The 24766-nt window shown below is 39.7% G+C and overlaps 1 protein-coding gene across 24 annotated transcripts in view; it reads right to left on the reverse strand.

The window, feature by feature from the left end:
- ZBTB20 (zinc finger and BTB domain containing 20) overlaps positions 1–24766 on the reverse strand; it is a 463068-nt gene that overhangs the window by 239962 nt on the left and 198340 nt on the right. The window contains exon 1 of one of the 24 annotated variants that reach the window (XM_081908439.1): positions 4135–4218. The exons of the other annotated variants lie outside the window; for them this stretch is intronic. The gene's annotated coding sequence lies outside the window, so the exon portion shown is untranslated. Of the gene's footprint in view, positions 1–4134; positions 4219–24766 lie in introns of those variants that run through there. 24 annotated transcript variants of the gene reach the window in all.

The raw sequence follows: 24766 nt of genomic DNA on the forward strand, positions 1-24766 counted from the left end.
TACTCTTTTATTATACAGAATACAAGTAATAATGAAACTGTGCTGATCTGCCTGCCTTCACTCCATATAGTGTCTATATTTATACACTTATGCTTCTATTTGAATCTATATTTATCTACTTTATCTGCCTACAGTGCATCTGTTTCTCATACACACAGACAATATATATATACACACGCTTACAAATATATATATATAAACACACATTCCACTGCACTTAAGAATCTGCATGAATATACATCGTATCATGCTTCCAATAGCGGCATCAGGAGCATATTAAAAATATATATGCATATGACTAAATAATTGTGTGTGTGTGTGTGCGCGCACACACACACACACACACACACTAGCCTATGCCCAGCTGAACAATGAAAAGGATTGTCTGGTCTGAATGAGCCATCTTATGTATGGTGGGATTTGGAAAGTGTACTGAGCTATAGGCTAATTGTTCTTATCTTAAATTCACCCTCTGTTGCAATTATGGATTGGGTGCAAAGCAACAGCTGTTAATTCTTTTACAGCAACGTTGAGCAGTTAATGCTGTAAATACTGGCACCCTGCCTGCACTGCTGCCTCCATGTTGTAGCATTAGCAGAACTACACTAACAACCTGGAGGTCATTTCTAGAAACAACTTTACAATATAGGTGCCATTTTTATGGGGGCAGTTCCAAGTGTGATCATAGCCTGTGGTGCAACCCTCAAATTGCCTCTTCATTACAGGCAAAATATGTCAGCCAAAACCATAATCAACCCATCACTGGCAAAGTGGTCATTAACATTCTTAGCCAACCAAATGTAGTGCATTAAGATGTGCATAAACCTCATATCAGTATGACTGTCAACCAACACTACAAACACATTTATTATACTAGAAGATATTGATAAAGCTATAGGCCATACATTACTCAATTATCATATGGCTATTCACCTAAAATATCCAGACTATGTTGTACTGAATCACCATATATAACTGAAATGTTTCGTATGGCTATGCAAGTAGATTCAGTACTGGGTTGTTTATTATTCTGCTGCATCATTATTATTTTTTGTTTAGTCATTTATTCGTGTCCGACTCTTTGTGACCCCATGGGCCAGAGCACACCAGGCACTCCTGTCTTCCACTGCCTCCTGCCGTTTGGTCAAACTCATGTTCATAGCTTTGAGAACACTGTCCAACTATCTCATCCTCTGTCGTCCCCTTCTCCTTGTACCCTCAATCTTTCCCAACATCATTAGAAACTCATCATCAACTCACCAATGCAAGGTACTCCCCATTATTTTTATGGTCATAATTCAAAGCCAAACCTAATGAAGTTCTATTCTAGCCATGGGTTTTTGTGTCTGGACTATCTTACCTTATCTAAGTATACTTTCTATTTAACAGGTTAATTACAGTTTTACTCATGCCCATAGCATAACTATTTGTGCTGGTGTCTGATAGGCAAATACCCTACCAGGAGATTCTCAGGAAAAATTTTTAATAAAATATGAAAGAGACCATGAATAGAATATATCATTTTAAGGCTTCCTGTAGTTTTCAAAATACCAATTTAACGTTCTCATTAGATCTCAGAGAATCTCAAATTTTACTGAAAACAATCATAGATAGCTGCCCTTAGAATTACATGGATATATCTGAAATTGAGATTGCAAAACATGTGCAAGGACTGGAAACAAGCAATTGTGCTTTTCAGCCCTTATGTTTTCCAAGTTTATACATCAAGATTTGTCAAGGGAAGCGTAAAATATATTTGTGCAGTCTTCCCCCCCCCCCCAATTATAGGGTATTTACTTCCCATTAGTACACAATAATTGTTTTAAAAAATCCAGGTAATAACTTGCCCACTGCATATTCAATGTACTTCATTTTAAACCTTTACATTTACACTATTATTTTCCTATTCACTATTGACACTATAAAAGCATTTTTGTGTGCATGTTTTCACAGAACCTGTTACCACTTCCATGGTACATTTTAAAGGCATTCTGCTTCACCTTCTGATCAATATTCATGGCCCAACCTATGATCACATGTATCCTTGTGTGTAAGTCTCTTTCAACCTGAGACTTAGAGGGTTGTGGACTAGGGTTTATTGGAGGTTTATTGTGCTCCTCATGCATACAGTGTCCATACAACAATGTTGGCACCAAAAGGATGGGTGATATTCCTCCCTCCATTTAATCTCCCTCCATTTAACCTTTTTCTCAGAATATATGGTAAGATCGGGGGGGGGGGCTGTTGGCAACTACCCATTTGTGATATTTGCCATATTAAACCCTATTTTAAACTGGAAGCACTTTAAAATATGCAAAAGAAGAAATTGAAAGGCAACAAATCTCCATTCATGATGTTGTTGGTACTGCATTGCCACTACATTAAGGTTACCAGACGTCCCCATTTCTCGGGGACAGAACCCGGATTTACAAATCAGTCCCCATACAAAATCCATTGACGTTGAAAAGTGTCCCCAGATTCATTGCAGAAAAATCTGGTAACCTTACACTACTTTGCCCTCAAACCAGCTTACGTTTGTTATGATTAAGACTCACCAACACCAGTGGAATATAGCTGCAACTAAGTTAAGCAGCATTGCTTTCATAACTAAGTTTAACTAGAAAGACTTTGAAAAACGTTCCAGATTCAATCCCTGGTGCCTTATGCAGGGCTCAGAAAGTCCCTTGTCTGACGCCCTGGAGACTACTGCTTATCAGTGCAAATAGTTCTGAACTAGATGAACCAACAGTCTGACACAGTACAAGGCAGCGCCTTATGTCTTATAGATTAGGTCAACTGTCTAACACAAGGAAGTCCAAAACAGTCAAGTCCAACAGAAGGAAGCAAATGCATTTTACTGATTTGAAATTGGAATACAAGATTAAAGTAGTGTGACTAACAACGCCTAGATTTTGACATGGGCTAATTTAAAACACAGTAAGCATATTGTTTCAAAAATTCTTTCTTAAAACAACAACAGCTGTGAGGATATAGGATTTTATCATTTACTAAATCTCATCCCCACCCCTCAAAAAGCAGCACGTGCAATCATGACTATAACTGTTCAATAGTTTATTACTGGACAGTGGAACAAATATTACGTGCAGGATAGCATCATGAAAAAGTATTATTCTGATATAGGCACCTCAAGCACTTTCATATTACAAATTGCTACATTAATTTAGAAGTCTGTACAAAATAAATGTACAACCATTTGCAACTTGATAAAACACATACACAAAACCCAATTATATTTATATAGGGGGAAATGAATTTTCCAAACTTAAGAAGCAAATACTATACAAATTCAAAAGGAAATAATACTAATTAAATATCTGGCAGTGAAAAGAAATCAGAAACAACCTGAATTACTTCAAGAGGTGCAATGTGTTAGTACACAAATACCTTTTGCTTTTTCACAAATTTTTGGTAGCTAATTCTCGCACACACAAATATATCACTTTGAAATAATCTTTAAGGTTTTATACGTTCCGTGCATAGTTTATTGTTCCCATATAAAAATATTTTGGGGCATTTACAGTGCAATCCTATGTGTGTTAACTCAAAATTAAGTCTCACAGATTTCAATGAGGCTTATTCCCAAGACAGCATGCAAAGGGCTGTCTGTGTTAACCTCAATAGAACTTATTTCTGAATAAAGGTGCTTGACACTGAACTGCACATGTAAAGCAGAAACACAAATGAACCAGCTCTAATCAACAAGCCATATCTAAAAAAATAACTTATATCCTTCTGTAAGGAGTGAACAAATACACAGCTGATTAAACGTAAATTGTGCAGATGCTACTTTTCATTTTCCACAATGCTGGATAAGTAATAGTTCTGAACTGGTTTGTAATAGGAATAGCAAGATTTCTAACATCTGAGATGAATGATACCTATGTCATATCACCCTTCTCCTCCCCCCCCCATCCAACCCCTATCCAACATTATCTACAAAGCACAGGATGTCAGCATTTGGGTCCCCATCTGGAGATTTCTCTCCTAAAAGCTAAAAAGGGAAACCTCTTCCAAATTTATCAGTAAGCACATATAGCAGAGATTTGAAAGAAATGACAAAAGGACACTCTCCCCCTAGGTCATTTAAAGAGTATATTAGAGGAAGGCCATTACCTAGATGATGAAAACCAAAGCAGCCCTCACAGATCATCCTGGGAAAGATGCTAAAATCTCTTCAACAACAACTGATCATTGGTACTTCCCAAGAAACAAAAGCTTAAGCCGAAGATATTCATGTGCAACTTGGCAACATTACCACATCTCTAGGCACTAGCAACTCTCTCATGTGCCCAATGATTTTTTTTTAATTTGGAAAGAAAGCCAACTGTATGCTTTCAAAAATATGCTATCCCACTAATGCCCCAGCCATTATACCCTCAACTGTTCAGAAGAAATCAATTATAAAAAGCAGTAAGAGAAACATTTGTCAACATCAACAACAAAGTTTTGCACCCCTAGGAATCTCTACAGTGACAGAATTTCATAGTTTAGAATACATAGCTTTTTGGAAAAACGAAAACCCCCACAGATTACAGAACAAAAAGTTCCATTTGAAACAGAAATATCGACAGATGAAGTTCAAAATGGTATAAAGGACCGTCCAAATGGCAAATCTCCCGGGCGTTTGCAATGAATTCTATAAATCTTTTCAGGAGCTTCTTGTGCTTTGAATACTTGAAATGTTTGATCAGTATCTTGAGCTGGGAAAATATCTCTTACTAGCCCTACTCCTGTTTGGAACCTGCTACAAAGGGACTGAAATACTGAATGCTCTCGTCTGGATTATACTAGACCATTACTGAGAGTATGAGCATGCTGGTGGGCAAATTAGAAAGGACCAGTTCACAGTCTCAGTACTAGTAACAAATATGACATTATTCCAGATAAGAAATCTATATCATAACATGGGGGGGGGGGAGGAGTTCTATTATGCATTTATCAAAGCACAAAAAGCAAGCAAACTTTGCCTTTTCCTGGTATTGTCTGCAGTACAGAGTCTCCTAACAGTATGACAGTTCCATTGCAGGATTCAGGCAGACATCTCCAAACCATTGCACAATTTCCTATTACATTTCGTACATTCAAAGGGCTCCCAAAATGACATGCAGACTAACACAAGGGCCACTTTATTCACCTGTAAACTTCCCCCTGATTTCAGCTCCTTTTTTGAAATGGGGGTCTAATTCTGCACATAATGTTAAAGGTGTTCCCTGCCGTTTCCTGTGAGGTTTTTCATTTACTAGTAGGAATGGGGGTCCACTGCACACAAGGAGGCGAGGTTTAACCTTTCCCTGCTGCAGTCAGGAGAAAAACCACCCTGTAGTGCAGTTTGCGGGGAGGGGGGGTGAGGAAGGAAGCCTCCATTAATGCAAACTGGAGTTTTTTCTACCACTAGTTACTGTGTCAGAGAAGCGTCAACTTTTGTTATGGCAGGAAGAGTTAAATGTTTCCTCCTTGCACACTGTCATCCTGATTCAAAAAGGACCCCGCTTCCTATGCTTACATTTTAATAATATATTTTAGGAAGCCATCTCACATTTAACTTCATGTATAAGTCAGGCCCTGAAAACACTGGGAAAGTTATTTATGTGGCTTCTTCTCCCTTGGGTGTATAGGACACAGTGTCAAAGATTTTCCTGTACTTCAGACTTCCAATAAGGAAAAAAAATTCTAGTTCTTTTTATACACAACATTTTTGCTTTCCTCTGCAAAGGGACACTCAGTGAACTAAAATATCTTAGAAGTTTACAGCACTATATTTAGCTTTAATGTAAATATGTCTGAATTGGAGATGATGATCATTCAGGAAGTGACAGCCAACTTTTCCATGTCAGTGGTACTATGAGAAGTTCAAATAGCTAGAGGTTCACAGCTCATCCAATTAAATTATGAATTCTAAATTGAAACATGGAACAATTGTATATAGCATGGAATGATACCAAGAATAAAGAGCATTGAGATTCCAAAGACAAAAATAAATTACAAGCCGTCAGAACTGGAAATTCTATAACTGGGCAGCTGTAATTTGATATGTTTGGAACTGGCTATGTTGTACAGAAATTCGTAACAGCCCCACATGGCAAGGCATGAAAGAATCATAGTCTCTCCCTTTCCAATCTGATTTCTCTCGAAAATATTCTATACTCCAAGGCTTTTAGCTAAATGACAATATACCCAAAGCAGGGACATATAGGGATAACGTAGCAGCTAACATAGCCCTGGGTACAGTTTCTTATGTGCAGCTTGCATGCTTTCTTCTAATACTGAAAACTCCCCAATTTGAAAAACAGACTGCCACCATTTTTTGTCTTTAACATGCATATAAGAATTAACCAAGTGTACCCAATCTCTATTTGGCATTTGGAAATCACACACTCTGCAGCAAACATTGAGAATGAGCACGCACAGATAAAAATACTTCATCCAAAGTATAGGCAAACTATGTAATTCACTACTACGAGATGTAATAAAGGCTACCAACTTGGATGGTTTTGAAAGAGAATTAAACAAATTTATGGAGGATGAAGATTACACTGCACATTTCTATTAAAGTCAACTGTAGTCTTATGCCACAATGAATTTGATAGTTGTTTAGCTTCTACAAGTTTCTTAATCAAGTTAAGTTTGTACTGTATTTTTCTTATTCTGACTGCACAGTTGTCAGGACAGTCTGCTTTTCCACTATGTATTGAAGAGAATACATATCTCTTGGAATGCCACGTGAGGGAAGAGAGCTCACCCAGTTTGGCATAAGAACATGGACCATTCTTCCTGCTTCACCAACCCATGCAGAGGATTGCTCAATGTCCTGGAATCACCTGGTGCATCAGGCTTCACCACACTTTGAGCAAAATTGTGGACAACAGAAGCACACTTGCCCTGGATAGCAGTAGTATGTGACATTTGGGATATAAGTGGCATACAAATGCAAGAGCCTGCTGGATCAGGCCAATGGCCCATCTAGAGCAGCAACTTGCTTGTCAAGGCCCTGTGACCTGCAGTTCCCTAGTGGGTAATAAACACAGGGACACGAGTATTTAGGTTTATGGGTTTAAATAGGCCACAACTTTATTGGTTACAGATGTGAGCGGTTTGGCTTAGGCATTGGGTGAAGCCAGGCTATATCTTGACTCCTGCCCAACTGCAAGGAGTCCATCTAAGAGTAAACCACCTATAGGGGGACCCTGTGACTTACATCAAATAGGGGCACCCCAAGAGATTTCTATTGGGATCCGGTGAAGGGTGAGAGAGGAGGGGGCCCCAGCCGCATCACAATTTAAATTTCCCATGGCTACGCCCCCCACCAGTGCTGATTGGACAGCAGAGCAACCCCTGGGCATGGCCCTGCCCAGCGCCAGTGACATGGCCAGGACAGCACGAGGGGGGGCATCAATCTCTGCCCCTGCCAGATCACTGAAGGGGCCTAACCTGGCCATGCCCAAGTTCTCAAACCTGGCCACAATGCCGCCCGCTGGAAAGGGTGAGCAGATTTGTTCTCACACTAGCCAACCAGGTAAGTCTGTGGTAAGTCTGAGAGCAGCACCTGGGTGCAACAGCATTCCCAGCAACTGACATTTAAGATACATACTGCCTACAACATGGGCAGCCTTATCCTCATGAATAGAAATTTAATTAGTATAATAATTAAGAATTGTTCTAATCCTTTTTTGAAGATGTCCAAACTGGTGGCCATCACTACTTTTTGAGTGATGGCAAAAGTTACTTGGATCACATTTCACCATGGGCAACATGGTGGCATTATCTGCTTGCACAGCTGGGGCCAGGCAGCAGCTCTATGCAACAATCTGGGCAGCTGGGTAGCGATAGCAAATTTGTTCTGCATTTCATTGAGGGGTGGCAGCAACAGCAGTACTGCAACAGCAGCCAAGGCAATGGATCCAGCCCAGCCCTTTATTTAAATTTACTCTGTTTTGCTAAGACAAAAGAAATACGACTTGATTTTAACATTTTCATCTTTTAGAAAATTGCCATATTAAACTGGAATACAAATGGTCTGTCTCAATCTTGACAAAAAAACTGTGAGTGTTCCACAGACCAAATACCAGCATCACTTTTTTAATGAAAATTCAGCTTTTTCTAACTGTGATATAATGTTAAACATTCAAATGAAGATTTTGAGCATGTTGGTTTAATGTTACTAGTTTAATGACACAGTATTTTAATTCTAAAAGCCATTTGTACTAAATGGTAGCTTTGATTTCTTAAGTGCACTTATTCTATCTATAAGAAGACTTTTGATTACAGTGGTACCTTGGTTAACGAACTTAATCCGTTCCAGAAGTCTGTTCTTAAACCGAAGCTGTTCTTAAACTGAGGTGTGCTGTCCCTAATGAGGCCTCCTGCCGCAGGTGCCCTTCCACCATTTGGATTCCGTTCTTACACTGAGGTAAAGTTCTCAAACCGGTTTTGCGGAGTTCGTAAACCGAATCGTTCTTAAACAAGGACTGTTATTAAACCAAGGTACCACTGTACTGAAATCAAAATCTCTCCAAGGAGAACAGCCAAAGTTCCATGGAAGAGCACATCCTTGCATGCAAAAGATCTCAGGTTCAATCCTTGGCATCTTCAAGTAGGGCTGGAAAATACTGGTTGGACATCATGGAAAGATGCTACCCATCAGTGTTAACAATACTGGGCTAAATGGACTAACAGTCTAACTCAATATAAGGCAGCTTCTAATGTTCCAGTTTAAATCAACACTGAACTGTCAAGGGGATCACAATTAATAGCAGAGAAAAAATGATGAAAACAAGTTAAAAATAATTTTGGTTTACTTTCAATATAACAAGAAACTAGTTTTACCACTATCCTTATAGAAAGCATTAATATTGCTAACGGCAAAAATTTTGGGAATGTGGTGAGAGCTTCTGAAAGAAAAATAGCATAAGGAATTATTTTTGTGGGGTTGTTTGTTGGGTTTTTTGTTTTTTTGTTTTTTAGACCAGTATCTTGGACCACATTAAAATGAAATAACTGCTCCTGGGTTTCATGAGGATTTTAAGGCACAAACTCTCATCCTCAATTACCTGCCAGTTTCCTTTACTGTAACCTCATATATACTGTACTGTAAAATAGGAGGAATATTGCTGTATTTTTATTTCTTTGTTTACCAAATACTTTGATATTTAGTAAAGTTACATACTGAAAAGGTCACTAATATTTCTAAAACAGATTGGATATTATCTGGTAAATGTTCTTGAATTAACAACAATAAATGGGGGGGGGGGGAGTTTCTAGTTCATTCTGGAGAAAGCCCATGCCACAAATGCAGCATAAAAATGAACATAGAAGATGGTAGTTTTTCAACATGAGAAGAACAGCAGTAATTGGTTTAATAAGTATTTGTTCCTTTTTTGCTTTTTAGTTCCACATTTAAATGATAGTTGCATGCAACTTGCCTTTCCCTAGAAATGTAAGGCTAGCCATCCTTAAAAAAGTGTAAATAAGAGACGCTTTATAAATCTGAAACAAATCTACCTTATAGTTCTTCATCAACTTCCTTTGCTGATCTCAAATATTACACACACACACACACACACACACACACACACACACACACACTTTTCTTTTAAAGACTTAAAACACAATTTACTAACGATATATATCAGTTCGTTTTTGCAGTGTTCTTGCAATCATAGGTCTCTCTGCGAGAGTAAATAATTGCTCTGCTTGTTCATATTGAAAGGAAGCTTTTGAGAAACTAATCTCAAAGAGACCTAAAATGGATGGACCAAAGAGGGGATCAGAAGAGGGAGATAGGAAAAATATGTGCATGAATAGGATAGTATGCATGTACCTATGTGTGGATAGATACATGGTTGTGTGGATGTGAGATATGGACTTAGTCCAGAAAGGTGGCTTATAAATAAATAAAATAAACTGAAATGAAAGTAAAAAGGTAAAGGGACCCCTGACCGTTAGGTCCAGTTGCGGACGACTCTGGGGTTGCGGCGCTCATCTCGCTTTAATGGCCGAGGGAGCTGGCATACAACTTCTGGGTCATGTGGCCAGCATGACTAAGCCACTTCTGGCGAACCAGAGCAGCACATGGAAATGACGTTTACCTTCCCACCGGAGCGGTACCTATTTATCTGCTTGCACTTTGATGTGCTTTCGAACTGCTAGGTTGGCAGGAGTTGGGACTGAGCAATGGGAGCTCACCCCATCATGGGGATCTGAACCGCCAACCTTCTGATCGGCAAGCCCTAGGCTCTGTGGTTTAGACCACAGTGCCACCCGCGTCCCTAAAAGTAGCTGTTTGCAACCACTAGCACGACTCAAATTTATTTCTGCGATCAGAGCCAGTATCCAAGATTCATATTTTCCAAGTCAGTATTTTATTTCTAAAAGATTAGTATCTTCCAACATGTCTCGGCTTAGTGTGGTTCAGGCCCTAGCTCTCCCCACAGCCACCAACAACAATGCCACCACTTCCTCCGACTCCATGACTGACACTTATCTGGCTGCCAGTCCCATCTCCCTTGCTGCCTCCCAAACCAACTCTTGTGTCAGCTCTTGGAATCACCATTAGGACCATAACCTCTCTCCTCCATTCCCCATGTCCCTCAGTCTTTGGGTTAGGCCTCTTCTGCCCACCTTGGTATGTCTGGAGACTCAGCCAGTCCCTGTCAATCCTACTGGGGTCTGCAGGTAACATGCAGGTCACATGCTGGCAAAACAGACCCCTCCACCTAGCTAGAATATACCCTCCACTCACTAGCTGTGAGGTGAGTGTGGTGTAGTGGTTAAGAGCGGTAGTGACATAATCTGGGGAACCGGGTTCGCGTCTCCGCTCCTCCACATGCAGCTGCTGGGTGACCTTGGGCCAGTCACACTTCTCTGAAGTCTCGCAGCCCCACTCACCTCACAGAGTGTTTGTTGTGGGGGAGGAAGGGAAAGGAGAATGTTAGCCGCTTTGAGACTCCTGAAGGGGAGTGAAAGGCGGGATATCAAATCCAAACTCCTCTTCTTCTTCTTCTTCTTCTTCTTCTTCTTCTTCTTCTTCTTCTTCTTCTTCTTCTTCTAGCTGTTGAGTGGAGGATTCAATTCAGCTCAGTTGGGCTGCACATGCATGTGTTCACCTGCTGGGAAGAAGCACATGCAGTCAAACTGCACCACGGGGCTGTTTGAAAGCCCTCTTGCAAACAGCCTTGGGGTGTCCTTTGCAAAAGCTGCCTGCCTCTTTTTCCTGTCCAATAGTCCCAACCCTGACAGCCCTGGATTACTACAGACAAACTGATCTGGGGTTATCTGGGGTTGTCTTGATCTGACTCAGTTGAAGTTCAGGTCTGCTTGAATTGCTCAGATTTGGTTTGGACTTTAGGCTTCTGTTGAATCTTGCTCACCGCCTTATTAGTTTCAAACCATTGTTCTAAACCACTGCAACTTGAAACATTTAGGTCTGCCATTTAAGGAATAGAATGCTGCCAACCTACTGTGCCACTTCAGAGAGTCAACTTAGCACCTTAATGCCTCTTTTATTTGTTGCCTATTAACCCTTCAGTAGCAGAAACTTCTTCTGACTTAGAGAATTAGTAAACAAGCAGATGCACAGATTAAATTTCAGAGGGATACTAAAATCACATGATTCTTTTTAGAACCCTTGAATTCAGTTTTGTGTATAGCTTTTAAACTGTTGAAGTTACAGTTTTGGCAGCCCTTGCTTCCTAACTCTGCAAAGCAACATCTTGGTGACTGTGCTTTGACCATTGAAAGAATTGCTATTTTGGATTTGTGATATGGGCATTTGGTATGATATTATTCAGAGAGTTTTCTATTATAAAGTACTATAAATCATCCAAGCAGGACCTAAGGCTTTCTGCAAAGACACTTCTGTGCTCAAATATCATTTTCTTTTTTTCAGTTTAATAAAACTGCTGCAGGGATGAGACAAGATAGCAAACAGATTAAAGAATTTGTGAACTCAGAACAGGGAGATTAAATTACTGTCAAACACAAGCAACAAGGGGGAGCCCTATATGACAGTGATGGAAATCTCCCCATAAGTGCCAATTCATGTCTGGTTAACATGTGTGGTACACATGGAGAAGGAAATGCAGCTGCAACTTAATTGTGCTGTGAAATATTCTATGGAATTTTATGTGAACATGCTGAACTACTTCAAGTGTCAGTATAGCCAAAATGCAGAAATATATTTTGAAAAGACTGGCAAAACGTCCCTTGCTAATCTTTCAACAAACACTAGATTTCCCCCCCTGCTATGTCTGTTTTTTCTTGCTGCTGTTAATACGTCATATTGAGTTAAATTTGGACATGGCTCCACAGGTTCCACATATACATTACATGCATGTGTGCTGCCTGGCACATAGCAACAATCATGAGCACAATTTTAAGGCTAGAAATGAGATAAAAAATTAAGCAGCAACCCAGCCCAAACAGGCAGAAATGGCAAGAAAAAATCTAGAAAAATTTCCTGTTGAATAAAAGTTTTTAAAAACTAAGAAAGCTATGACCAACATCACTTTTGCATGCACAGTATTCTTAACTGGCCGCTCATTTAAGACTATTTGAATTAGTATTGCAATACTAAAATGTGGAACATAAATCCTGTTTATTTGCAGTCTGATAATCTTGGGGTTGGCATTAAGTTTAGAGACTCGCACACTTTGTGATTTCACATACTGAGCTCAAAATATGAGGCTCAAGACAGGACGAGGGCCATTACCAAAATGGTCACATTACAGAAAGGTGATCAGGAACAGGGGATTTGAAAGGACCAGCTTGTTAGGTTTTCCATTACATTTGGAGATGCAGTCTTTTGCCTCTCTAGGAACATTCTGTATCCTATTAGGCAGCCCCACCTTAGAATTGTTCTGTAGATCCTCAACTTCCAGTTTAGTGACAATACACACTACCCTGGGCAATGAACATTTCTTTGAGTTATTTGCATTACAGTCAATAGAGAACTAAAGTCCACATGTAAGAATAAGACAACTGACTTGGATTCTATATCAGAAACAAACACAGGCACACTGTGGAACGTGTTTTTAAAATAATGGCACATATCTATGCATACCGAGCTGTTTGGCATTTTATAACCCAAAGGGGAAAACACAGTCATTTTTAAGTATGCAAAACTGCTTTAGTGATTATCCCAGAAACATGCATTCTATTTCAGTGGCCAATGCCTATCGAAATGTATCACTTTTCTGACTTTAAAACACATTTTGAGTCAAACTTAAAAAAAAGTTTGCCAGACAAAGAATATTGCTGTTATTTGTGAATGCTATTTTCTATCTTGTAGTAAAGAGACTGTCTGACACAAAATGTTCCAAAAACGCATAACAAGCTCTGATCCCAATTGCTGTGAAGTCCCAAATTAACTCAATGGAAGGCAATTATATGCACCCAAGTACATGAGATCAGAATCAGATCCCAACCGTGGTGTTGTGTGAAATCCTATTTTTACTGTGTTAAAGTTATCATTTACCTTGTGAGATTTCACACGATGAACAACCATTGCTTCCTTTATCTCCAGAAAACTCATTATGGCAGGTAACATTTCTCCACAGTTTAGAAACATAAGGCATGTTGTGGGCTGGGTCTTTTTTTAAATCATTATTTAAATAGGACATTTGGTTTCAATATAAGACCTAAATGCATCCCAACTCAAATGAAGGGGAAGTGGAAAGAACAGAGAAAAACCATAAAATAACTCACTGGCTTCAGGATGTTTTGTCATGGCATTTAGAGGACCCAGCTAGTTCACCTTCCAAAAAACATTTCAATATCCTTATAAAGAGGAAGGCGGAGAATGAGGAACTTGATCAGAGGTTATATACTTCTTTTCCTTTCTTTTGATAGCATTGCTTCTTCACACCAGCAGCTTAAATAGTGACACAATATCACTGCCACTGCAAACTTAAAGCTGGCTGAAGAAATTTTGTTAAAACTCGGTATGATTTACAAGTTAAACCTAAGCAATCAGACGCAAAGCACCATTGGCTTCAATATAGCTAACTCTTAGGATCAGAGGATTAGGATGCATCGTTACCTAATAAATTGGGTATTGTGATATGTACTGCTGCCCGTGTGTGTGATTACTGCACTAGCAAAGCTCTCTATATGGTTCCCCTTGGGGTATGGCTACAGACTTTCTGGGTACAGGGCTTTAACAATCAACTCTTGCACTTCAAAATGTACCATTCTACTACTGCAGTCATGGTCAAACTTGGCCCTTCAGCTGTTTTGGGACTACAATTCCCATCATCCCTGACCACTGGTCCTGTTAGCTAGGGATGATGGGAGCTGTAGTCCCAAAACAGCTGGAGGCCATCATTACACTACTGTGTACATGTGTGCACCGTATTTCTCTCTATCCCCCCCTCTGTCTGTCTGTCTGTCTGTCTGTCTGTCTCTCTCTCTCTCTCTCTCTCTCTCACACACACACACACACACACACACCACTGAATATCAGAATCTCAAGGGATTTTTCAAGTTATCATCCGCATATTTATTTGGAACCTGGCACTATTCTAGCCTTCATGTACAGACAGGGAGACAAGAGATCCTCTATACTAACACTCTTATCCTAAGAATAATCAACACATACAATCAGACTCTAGACTCTAGTCGCCCACAACTGTAGATTTTTACACAGAATCTAAGATACACATTTAAATACATGTTGTTCATGTTGCAAAGCGTACTCATATGGGAACTATTGAGTAGGAACTTAAAAAAAACCACAAACCTGTACCAACCTAAGATTTCCCACGTGAATGGGAAACAAAATAGGTCCCAACACATGAGTTGCAGAGATCTGCTCACTCTGTATCTTCAAACGCATTGTGATATTAGCCATCCTGATTATTGTCTCTATAGGATTCTTTCTATATTCAGCAGCTCAAGTTCCCAGCTGACAGAAGGGTAATCTGAGGACAAACTGGCAGCTCCGGAACTGTATTTCCTGCCCTTTGCTGAATTTCAAGTAGATTCTGGAATTCTTTTTTCCAGGGTTTGTGGTTTAATTTCCTTTGTTGTTGCTTTAATGTTCAAAGCAGAGGAAAGAAACAACAACCAAAATTTCTATTAACATACACCAAGAGCATGAAAAGCAAATGTTGACCTTTAATACTCTTCATGTATACATTTTCCAGGACAGCAAAAAATAGTCCCAAGAAAACTATACAAGGCGGCCACACCAGTATCATTTCCCATAAATTGCTTAGAATGTCACTGCACATCTTGCCCCCAAACTTTCCTTCTACGAGGGCTAGAAACTTACTTATTCTTTTTGAAATGAAATTTCAGAATCTGGGGGCCCTGCCCAGGGCACCACTGGAAACCTTCGTGGGTGTCATGGTGCCAGGTTGTTGACCCCTGCTGTAAAAGGTCTGACATGCTACCTGTACTACTGATTTTACCATGAATAGCATAGTCTTATGGGCCACCATACAAAATGGCTGACATTATAAAGTATAGCTTCTGATTATTTTCCTCTACGATTTTTGCATTTGGCATCTTATTCCTGTTCATGACGCAAAAGAAGTCTGAAGCATCTTCACGTGAACCACTACTTGGTCCTAATTTTTGAAATGCACATAACTGGTACCCCTTGTACTACAGGCTAGAGAAGTATGATGCAGTAAAAACATACAGGTCCTTTCAAACCAGCCAAGTATGCTAACCAAGGAGACTATTTAGAATGTTCTTGGACCCATATGAGCAAGTCTTACTATCTGTAGGGTTTTAGCAGCTCAAATTATAACACATAAGATGGAGGATTGTCTTTCAAGATGTGGTTTCCCCATAGCCAACTTTTCCAGTTCAAGTTGTACAGTACTGGTAGCTGCCTCAGTACTTTCAATTCTCATGGGATGTTCTCATGCCCTGCCTGTGCCTGTATTTCCTGTCTCTTTTGAGGCAGACGCATAGGGTGCTAATTGTCCAATGTCTGATGAAGTAGTATCTTCAGAATGTACCTCAGGCCCACTAATGGTCTTCTGCTTTTAAAGTAGCTACAGATATACATAGCTAAAGAGACAGAAACGGGTCTACATATTTGCTTTCTCTGTGTAGCAACCGTATATAGAAAACCCTTCGTGTCTTTCTTTTAGCCTTAAATCAATCGAAACATTAGCATTCAGTTTCCCAAGAAAATGATATTTGCTACCCATTTCCTGAGAAGCCTGCCAGCATTTCTGTTTTCTATTCTTCTGGGTTACCTTTGGCTTCTATTCTTGGTCCCCCTCAAAAAGCTGGACCAGTACCCAAAGTTCCTCATCTGATGACTGAAGAAGCATCACACAAAGCTCATTTCTTTATATTATTATTGTATTTCTAGGGCTTCCAAATCTTGTAACATTTGCAGAAGCAGAATAATTAGATCAGCATCTAAGGACTCACATAAAAAGGTAAAGGACCCCTGACAGTTAAGTACAGTCGCGAATGACTCTGGGGATGTGGCATTCATCACACTTTACTGGCCGAGGGAGCCATTTGTCCACAGACAGTTTTTCCAGGTTACGTAGCCAGCATGACTAAGCCGCTTCTGGCGAAACCAGAGCAGTGCACGGAAATGCCATTTACCTTCCCACTGGAGCGGTACCTATTTATCTACTTGCACTTTGATGTGCTTTCAAACTGCTAGGTTGGCAGGAGCTGGGACCGAGCAACGGGAGTTTACCCCATCACAGGGATTCAAATCGCCGACCTTCCGATCGGCAAGCTCTAGGCTCAGTGGTTTAGACCATAGCACCACTCACATCCCCAATGGCACATCTACACAGCTGCAAATAAAACATTTTAAATGTGCTGTAAAGTGCAATGTATAAATGTGACATTAGATGGCGACAGTGAGCTATGCAAAATTCAATGTATTTTTCAAACTGTTTTTTAAAAAGCATTTTCACAGCGTTTTTTATATGTGTGTGGATTCCATCTGAGGAAGGCTCTTCTCTAGAAAAGTACAGTGAGTGTGAATCTGGCATAGAACTGATTTTGAGGTCACTCCAAATCTCTTGTTGACTAGCTTGATATGTGTAGGCACCCCTCTTGCCCTGTGAACGCCCATAAGTATACTTCTACAGAATGTCAGAAGCTGGCGAAAAAGACAGGGAAGTAGGACTGTGACAAAATTTTAGTTGCCTAGCTGTATCAGATTTAATTAATTAATTGTTTGCGTCTGAAAGTTTCAGAGCAGGGTCCATTATAGAAAAGGTACCGGTACTACTTCTGTGCGTATGTGAGAGGAAGAAATCTCTCTTCCAAAATGAAACCTGCCAATTGTTTTTTTACTGAGTTCTTACATTATCTTTCTAATTTATTTGGGCCACAATTTTTAACCAACAGGCTTTTTGACTGATGAATCTAACCAAGTACGTATGTTTCAGCACAACAGATAAAACAGGTCTTCATTAACAGTTTATTTTGTCCTGATGTAGTTCTATCAGCATTAGAGCCAAACTACACGACACTAAATGCATCATTAGGAATCATCTGCATCGAGGTTTTTGTTTAATTTATAGTATGGGTAGGAGGGAATTTTAATTTTAACTGCAATACCTGGGGAGGTTTTAACCTTCCCGCCCTGTGTGCGATCCCAATGAAAATAATCCCCTCCACACTGCAAGAAGTGATAGGGGGAAAACCTGGCAAGGAAGTGGTGAGGAAGCAGCAGACCTATTGATACAGTAAAAAAAGAATAAAAGATGGCATCAGAAGAACACGCCTGCATTAGATTAATAATTATCCCTGGGACTGCAACCCTAGACACATTTACAATGGAGTAATCCCCTTTGAACACTATGGGACATACTTCCAATAAACATTATGTTTTAAATTTATTTAATGTGCAACTATTTGCCTTTTAAGACAAGCCCTCGCATGCATAGATTTGTGCTGAAAGACTATATGCTCAGAGACTGCAATACGGTCATTAAATGACATAACCATTATTCCATGCAGATTTGCAGAGTAAAAGCCTCCACTCTGAGGAGCCCCTAGTTAAATTTAGGGCATTATTCCTGTTCCAACAGAATAATGTGTGTGTTTTTACCTGATTAGTTCCACCTTAACCTCATGCTGCAGTTGTGTGTGCCTGTGTGTGTATGATCACATTTACATCCTCCTTCTTCCCCTCCCCTCCTTTTCTATTTTGCATCTTCCTGGTCTCTTGATTTTCTTTTAGAGCTGTCTCTCAGCAAGTATTTCAGGGGGGAAACGCTAAATAAAGATCACAGCCTGTTCTATTATGTCCTCTTCTTTTTCTTTTCCTTTCTTGCATTTGTGCAATGTTGTGGCACCTATTAACTACCAATGTTTTCAGAATGACATTATACAAGGTGCAGGCTGTACCACTGTGCCCTAAAAATATCAACAGCTGCATTAGTCTCACAATAATTAATGGCAGGCATTATGCAAATGACAACTTTTTCACTGCAAAATAATGACATTTCTTCATTTTGAGCAGAGTTATGCAAAACAATGAACTGGGGATGATAAATCACACAGGAGAATTAAGAAAGCCATAGCATTCCTGCCCAGGCAGGCAGGCAAAAGACAAACAAGTTAGAACACATTGTTTATTCTTGAATCTCTATTAGAAAATAAATAAAAATAAAATAGATAGCCGAGCATTAGAACCTATATGTTGTTTATTCCTCCAGTCTTTCAGAAAGAATTCATAAGGGCGTGCTAAATTCTAGCTTATTGCCAGTTACAAGCAAATTTTTCTTTATTAACCTTAATAAGTCATTCACTCAGAGACTAAAGTCATCAGGCAAATAAAAAGGATCACATGTCATTTTCCTACATATTAACTAATTTTTTATGCAAGCATCACAATGTATAGCAATTACTGCCGCTCAAAATAATGAAGTCATTTTCAATCTATTTTATTGGTTTGTGCTTGGCCATTTTTGTAGCTTTTTATTGTCTTACTCAAGAACAGCTTTCAGATCCAGAGAAAAGAAGCAAACTAGCTAAGAGCTACTTCTATTGCAATTTTTTCCTCCACAGGATGATGGCAGAGAAGAAGAAAAATATTAATGCAATACTTCCTATATGTATCCTGAGCAAAAATACACTGCAATCCTACGTATGATTAATCAGTGGAAGTTCCACTGAGATTTATAGGATGTCCTCAAATATATGCATCCCTGGTAATACCATAATTGTCCTATCACATTTCCCTTGGTAACATCTGCAGAGAAACCATGACTGCCAGGGTAGCAGACGTCTCCCTAAGAAATAGAAGTCTCCTGGGTCAATTGAAAGGCCAGATCAGGGATTAGAGATTCAACCTGTGCTGGATGAGGTTACACTGAACCTGCTGAAAACTCCAGTTTGCAGCTTAGGTGCACTCCTGGATTTAACCCTGAGGATAGATGCCTAGGTTTCAGCAGTGGCCAGGAGTGTGTTTGTACATTTACAATTAGTGTGCCAGCAGCACCCTGGAGATGTCTCATCTGACCATGGTGATACATGCTTACTTACATCCTGTTTGGATTACTATTGACATTATCTATGTGGGGTTGCCTTTCAAAGGTGTTCAGAAACTTCAGTGGGTCCAAGATGCTGTGGCCAGGTTGCTGACTTGAGCCAGTTACAGGGAAAACAGAAACTCAAAGTGCTGATTATGACTTACAAAGCCCTATGTGGCTTGTGTCCAGGATATCTGAAGGAGCCTATATCTCCCTATATGAGCCTCTCCTTCTGTTTGCCTTCCATGCATGCAAGGTCACCAACTAGATAGCACCCCTTGCCTTTGCAAGTACGTTAAGTGAAATCGCTCTTCCTTCTCTTTCCATATCAACCACTTCATTGTTATTTTAAGATACACTACCCCTTATAGTTTGGGGGTGTGGAGAACTGTTCTAGCATCTCATCGTGAAGTTAATAACATTTTGCAGCTCCCCTTAAATACAATGCAGCCTATGCTGGATCAATAAGAATGATGCCTATTTCCCTAATGGCAGCCGATCACCATTTGCTATTCAAATCAGACTAGATAAATTACAGTACATGTCAAGGAACAGGCCAGTGAATTAAGACAGGCCTCCTGAGGACCAGCGATATTATTAATCTTTTAAGACACTATCATATTTCTTCTTGACAGTGTGCGTAGAGGCACAGACATGCTGCACCCAGATTGAAATATCAGCTGCTGCAAAAATCAATAGCCTTCGAAACAATAATTCTCAGCCTGCAAAGTCCTCAGTAAGCAATGCCCATTCTCTGTTCTACATCCATTTCTCAAATTAACATTTTTATCAGGGAAAAACCCAAAGATGTGAGCCCAAATGTCAGCCCTTGAGAAGTTGCTATCCCCTGCTAATGATGGACTGTGGCTAATTTTGGACAATGAAGCTATTCCTAGGAGCATTATATGATGCTCAGTGTCCATCTAATACATCTCAACAGTCCCTAGTGCTACATCTTCTTGTTGTTGTTGCTGCAGGCATTACACAGAGAAATACACACCCAGAACTCCTGCTGTCATAGGAAAGATACCTGCATGAACCTTAGATGTGGGAGAGAGACTGTGTGAGACCAGAAAACCAACAGATTAAAGGTATTAATTCATGTTGGCAATAGTGAAGAATACTGCAAAATTATGGTGCACATGTGCAAATACCCAGTAAAAGTGGGCAATATTATTTTTAAAAGCTTCCAAAATCTGTAACAACAGAGTCTTGTGGTATCTGAAAAGATAAGAAATTATGGTGACATCATATTTCATAGATAACATCCCATTTCGTCAGATGTCCTTTTGGCCTCAGTGCTCACAAAAACTATTTTGCCTATGCTCCTGTGTACATACACTTGCTATGCAGCCTTCCTTTCGCCACCCCTTTTTTCTGCTGTGTACCAGTTAAAGACAGAATCAAAACACTAGTCTATTTAGCAGTTGGGTAGACTTCTGGGCAGAGGGCTTCACAGTTCCACTAGAAAGCTATTTTTCTGTAACACTACCGAATCATAATCTTAAACTTTCCTACTCTAAGAATTTCCCTCCATGTAAAGTAGAAAAAAGTTGAATACTGTAAGGAGAAAGGGAAGGGACCTGCAGATTGCATTTTTCTACATTGAGTGAATCCTGGGGAAAGTTGTTAATGTCTCCTGAGTTTCAGTGGTAATTTTAATCTGATTGCTTTGCATCACAATTGACAACATGGGAATCAGAACTCCCATTGGTCTCTGTTGCTAATGCATTTAGCATGGAGGGCTAGGATTGAGAAGTCCTTAGTGAATTAACACCCCTCTTCTAACCGAGATGCCCTCTTAAGTTCAGTTATTCAGCAGTAATAGTAAGTGGAAGTAGGATGCAATGCTGCTGCGTATATAAAGTCAGGTTTATGGCTTTTTATTTAAGTTAATTAGGTACATTTACACACTATCTCTCCCCCACCACCCCAGCTCATAGTATTTTCAAGAGCTTCTAAAGTAGACAACATCTTGTGATGTTGACTTGCCCAAGCTTTATACCTGCATGCAAGGGCACTAACAGGATTTCCTAGGCCCAGTATACTGTATGTGGATTGAACACAAGCATAACATTAGAGTGAAAAGTGCAAAAATAAATCAGTGACCAGATGTAATAAGAATGCTTGAGGGATAGAATGTTAACAGGTGAAGTTTTCCCCGTTGTTGTTGTTTTTGTTGTTAATACTCCCCATCTGGCTGGGTTTCCCCAGCCACTCTAGAAATAATACTCTTTCCATACTTAACCTGTTGAAATTGTGCCTGCAGCACTGATGCCTAATGCAAAAGAACCCCAATGCCAGCACTAAACCAGCTGCTTTTGGTCAAATTTGAGGCATTTTATTTCCTACTTCAAAGTAGAACATCTGAACCATAGCCTGTTCTGTGCCAATGAGAAGGGCAGCTGATGCTTCACTTTCTGTTTTTGCCTTTCTGGTGGAAATAAATAGACATTTTACATCTCTTTACTTTGATTTTTCCATCATGAGGGACATACAGCAAGAGCTTAAATGGATACCTATATGAAGTGATGAGTCTCCATATGAATGTTTGGAGCAGTCCATTGCCTGATGCTTAAAACAAAGATATGTCATGCACTGGTTCCTCACTTTTAAATATAACTGCAAAAGCTGCTTTATTTGTTACCTGTACTTGTATAAGGGAGTGCATCCCTGTCTTGGTGTCATCAACACCGATAGCAGAAATAACTAGTACTGAAACAAGGTTTTGTTAATTAAAACACTGTGGCTAGTGGTTGTTTGTTCATTTTCTTCATTCCAGCCAAACAGGTCCTTGGACTTCATAGCCCTAGAACTCCAGACAAGGGCGATGCTGATTATATTACAAAATTACATTGCAGGCTAGCAGATCAGACAAAGTAGATTTCACTCAGTAATTAAACTGCAGTATCTTTCTGTTGAAGTCCGGGGCAGGATTAATCAAAAGGTAGCTCTTTATCATTGCGATTAGTGCTGGGATTTGAAGAGCCAGTCCACAGATTTTTGATTTGATAGCTAGTCTTGAGCAAAGAGCTGATGGGCGGTTTTTGCACATCTGTCTAACTTGCAAAAAATAGCATCAGATCAACATGCATTTGCAAAGTTCTACCCATCTCATTATTTATTTATTAATGATAGATGGCAGTGTCTTTCACACTGGTTACTAGATTAAAAAACACACAAATGTGATCGTTTGAAGGTCTGCTAATGCAATAATACAGAGCCAACTATTCTGTGTTATCAAAATCTTACTTGTGAATATGGACGTTGTAAACAGGTGGCTTTCTCAGATACTTCCATATTAAGTCAGTTAAGGGCCAAATCAGTGGATTCAACATGCTGTCCAGTTTAGTGCTATTTTTCTAGAAAAAGAGGTGCTGGAACTCACCATGAAACTCCTTCCTCCCTTGTTCTCTTACAATGGCAATGGAACTCACCTGAAAGGTGCCAGAACTGAGTTCCTGTGAATTCTGGCTGGGGGGAAAATGCCTGCTTCTAGAGATTTTTATGATTAGGTTAGTTCTGGATTTCTAAGATTTAGTAATTTGTGGTATTGCAGCAAAGATGGGAATGTGTGGGTGCTCCAGGTGTTGTTAGACCACAACCTCATCCCCGACCATTAGCCATGCTGGGACAAGGGAAGGGGCAAGCATTGGAACAGCTGTACTGATAACAGTGGTACGATGGGTCATTTATTGCCTTTCCAGATGATTATTTCACCGAGTAGGTAAAACACAATTATAGTTGTGTACAGAAATTATCCAAATGTATTGTGTGGATGTAAAACATCTGGGGTGGGGGTAGATCCACATGTATTTACCACAGAAATCAAGTCCATTTTGGGGGGAAAGAAGAGAATAGTATTTTGCAAGCACTCAAAGAGCTGTTTGCATTTGTACAGTTAATTTTCCACCTTCTCTTCTAGTTTGGTATTAGAGAGTGCAACTGACAAAGAATCAAATTCTTGCTCCTGGAGGCTATAGTTCCCCAACAGACAACTTTAGCATCCTCTAATAATCTCCCCTGAAGTAGAAGTTGTACTTAACAGGACAATAGCTTGTATAAGGCACAATTTTGAGTCAGGAGCTGAGTGTTCCTTCTCAGATAGGAAAGAGAAGCTGCTCTGGTTCAAAAGCTTTCACTGCACTGTGCAACTGATGATACACTGCCTATGAAAAAATAGCTCTGAAAGATGATTATATGAGCTCATAGAATAGAGCCACGTACTGAATTTAATACAATTATCACTGGACAAGTGCAAAGCATACAGTTGTAGAGATTATGGGCTAAAGCAAATCCTTCTTTAAGATGGAGAGGAAGGGAGCTCTGGAGGGTCAGTATAGCTAGTGTAGGCAGAATGCAGCTTCTTTCAGAGAATTGAAGGCTGTTTGAAAGAAGGGTCGCTGTTAGTGATGTATGGATTTATTCCAAATTTAAATCTGGTAGATACGATTTTGAAATGTTTCAAAAACCTGCAAACTTTTTTTAACCAGCGGCAACAACCAAGACAAAATGAATGCATATGGGAATACTGTATCTCTCACATCACTTTCAGCTCTCTTCTAAGTAGTCTCCAGTTTAAGTCACTTTCACATGTCAAGCAATACAGCTGAAATGCCATCTCCCTTTACACTCCCTTAACTACGTTTTTGTTTTTTACAAAATTATTGAGAACAGATGATCACACCAATGAGCATCGTGCCTGGAAGGTCAACTGAGGGCGTGGGGAGCCTTCAGAGCTGCCCCCAAATCCTTCACCATAGAGATTTGGTGCAGATCTAATAGAAGCAGTTCCACTGCAGTGGACCCACTGTGGAGAAGTATCTCTCCCTTGTGGCCAACGACCTTACCAACCTAGCAGATGAGCAACCAGGAGAGCCCACATGAAGAGTATATACATGTTATGAATGTTTGTGTTTTTATATTGTAAATTGCTCTGTGATCCTCGGATGAAGGGTAGTATAGAAAACAAACAAATTATATTCTTTTACACTGCAAACCCATAGAGATGGATGTTCTCTAGAATTTCATAGTCCCTGTGACCAAATATTTTGCTTTTAGATATCTGGGTATATTTCTGGTTCTATCTCAATTGGCAACACACATTATCTAGAAAGCAATTACCTCTACTTTTAAAATGTCTTCCATTTGATAAAAGAAATAGCATGCCATTTCTCCTATGCAGCGATGAATGGTTCTGTGTGTATACAGCTAAGGAATTATTTTCCGAGCTGTAAAACTTTCCACATTCAGAGTTGCTTACAAGGCTTTCTGACAGA

Source organism: Podarcis melisellensis, assembly GCF_964234715.1.
Source record: "Podarcis melisellensis genome assembly, chromosome: 4".
Classification (NCBI taxonomy): Eukaryota; Metazoa; Chordata; class Lepidosauria; order Squamata; family Lacertidae; genus Podarcis; species Podarcis melisellensis.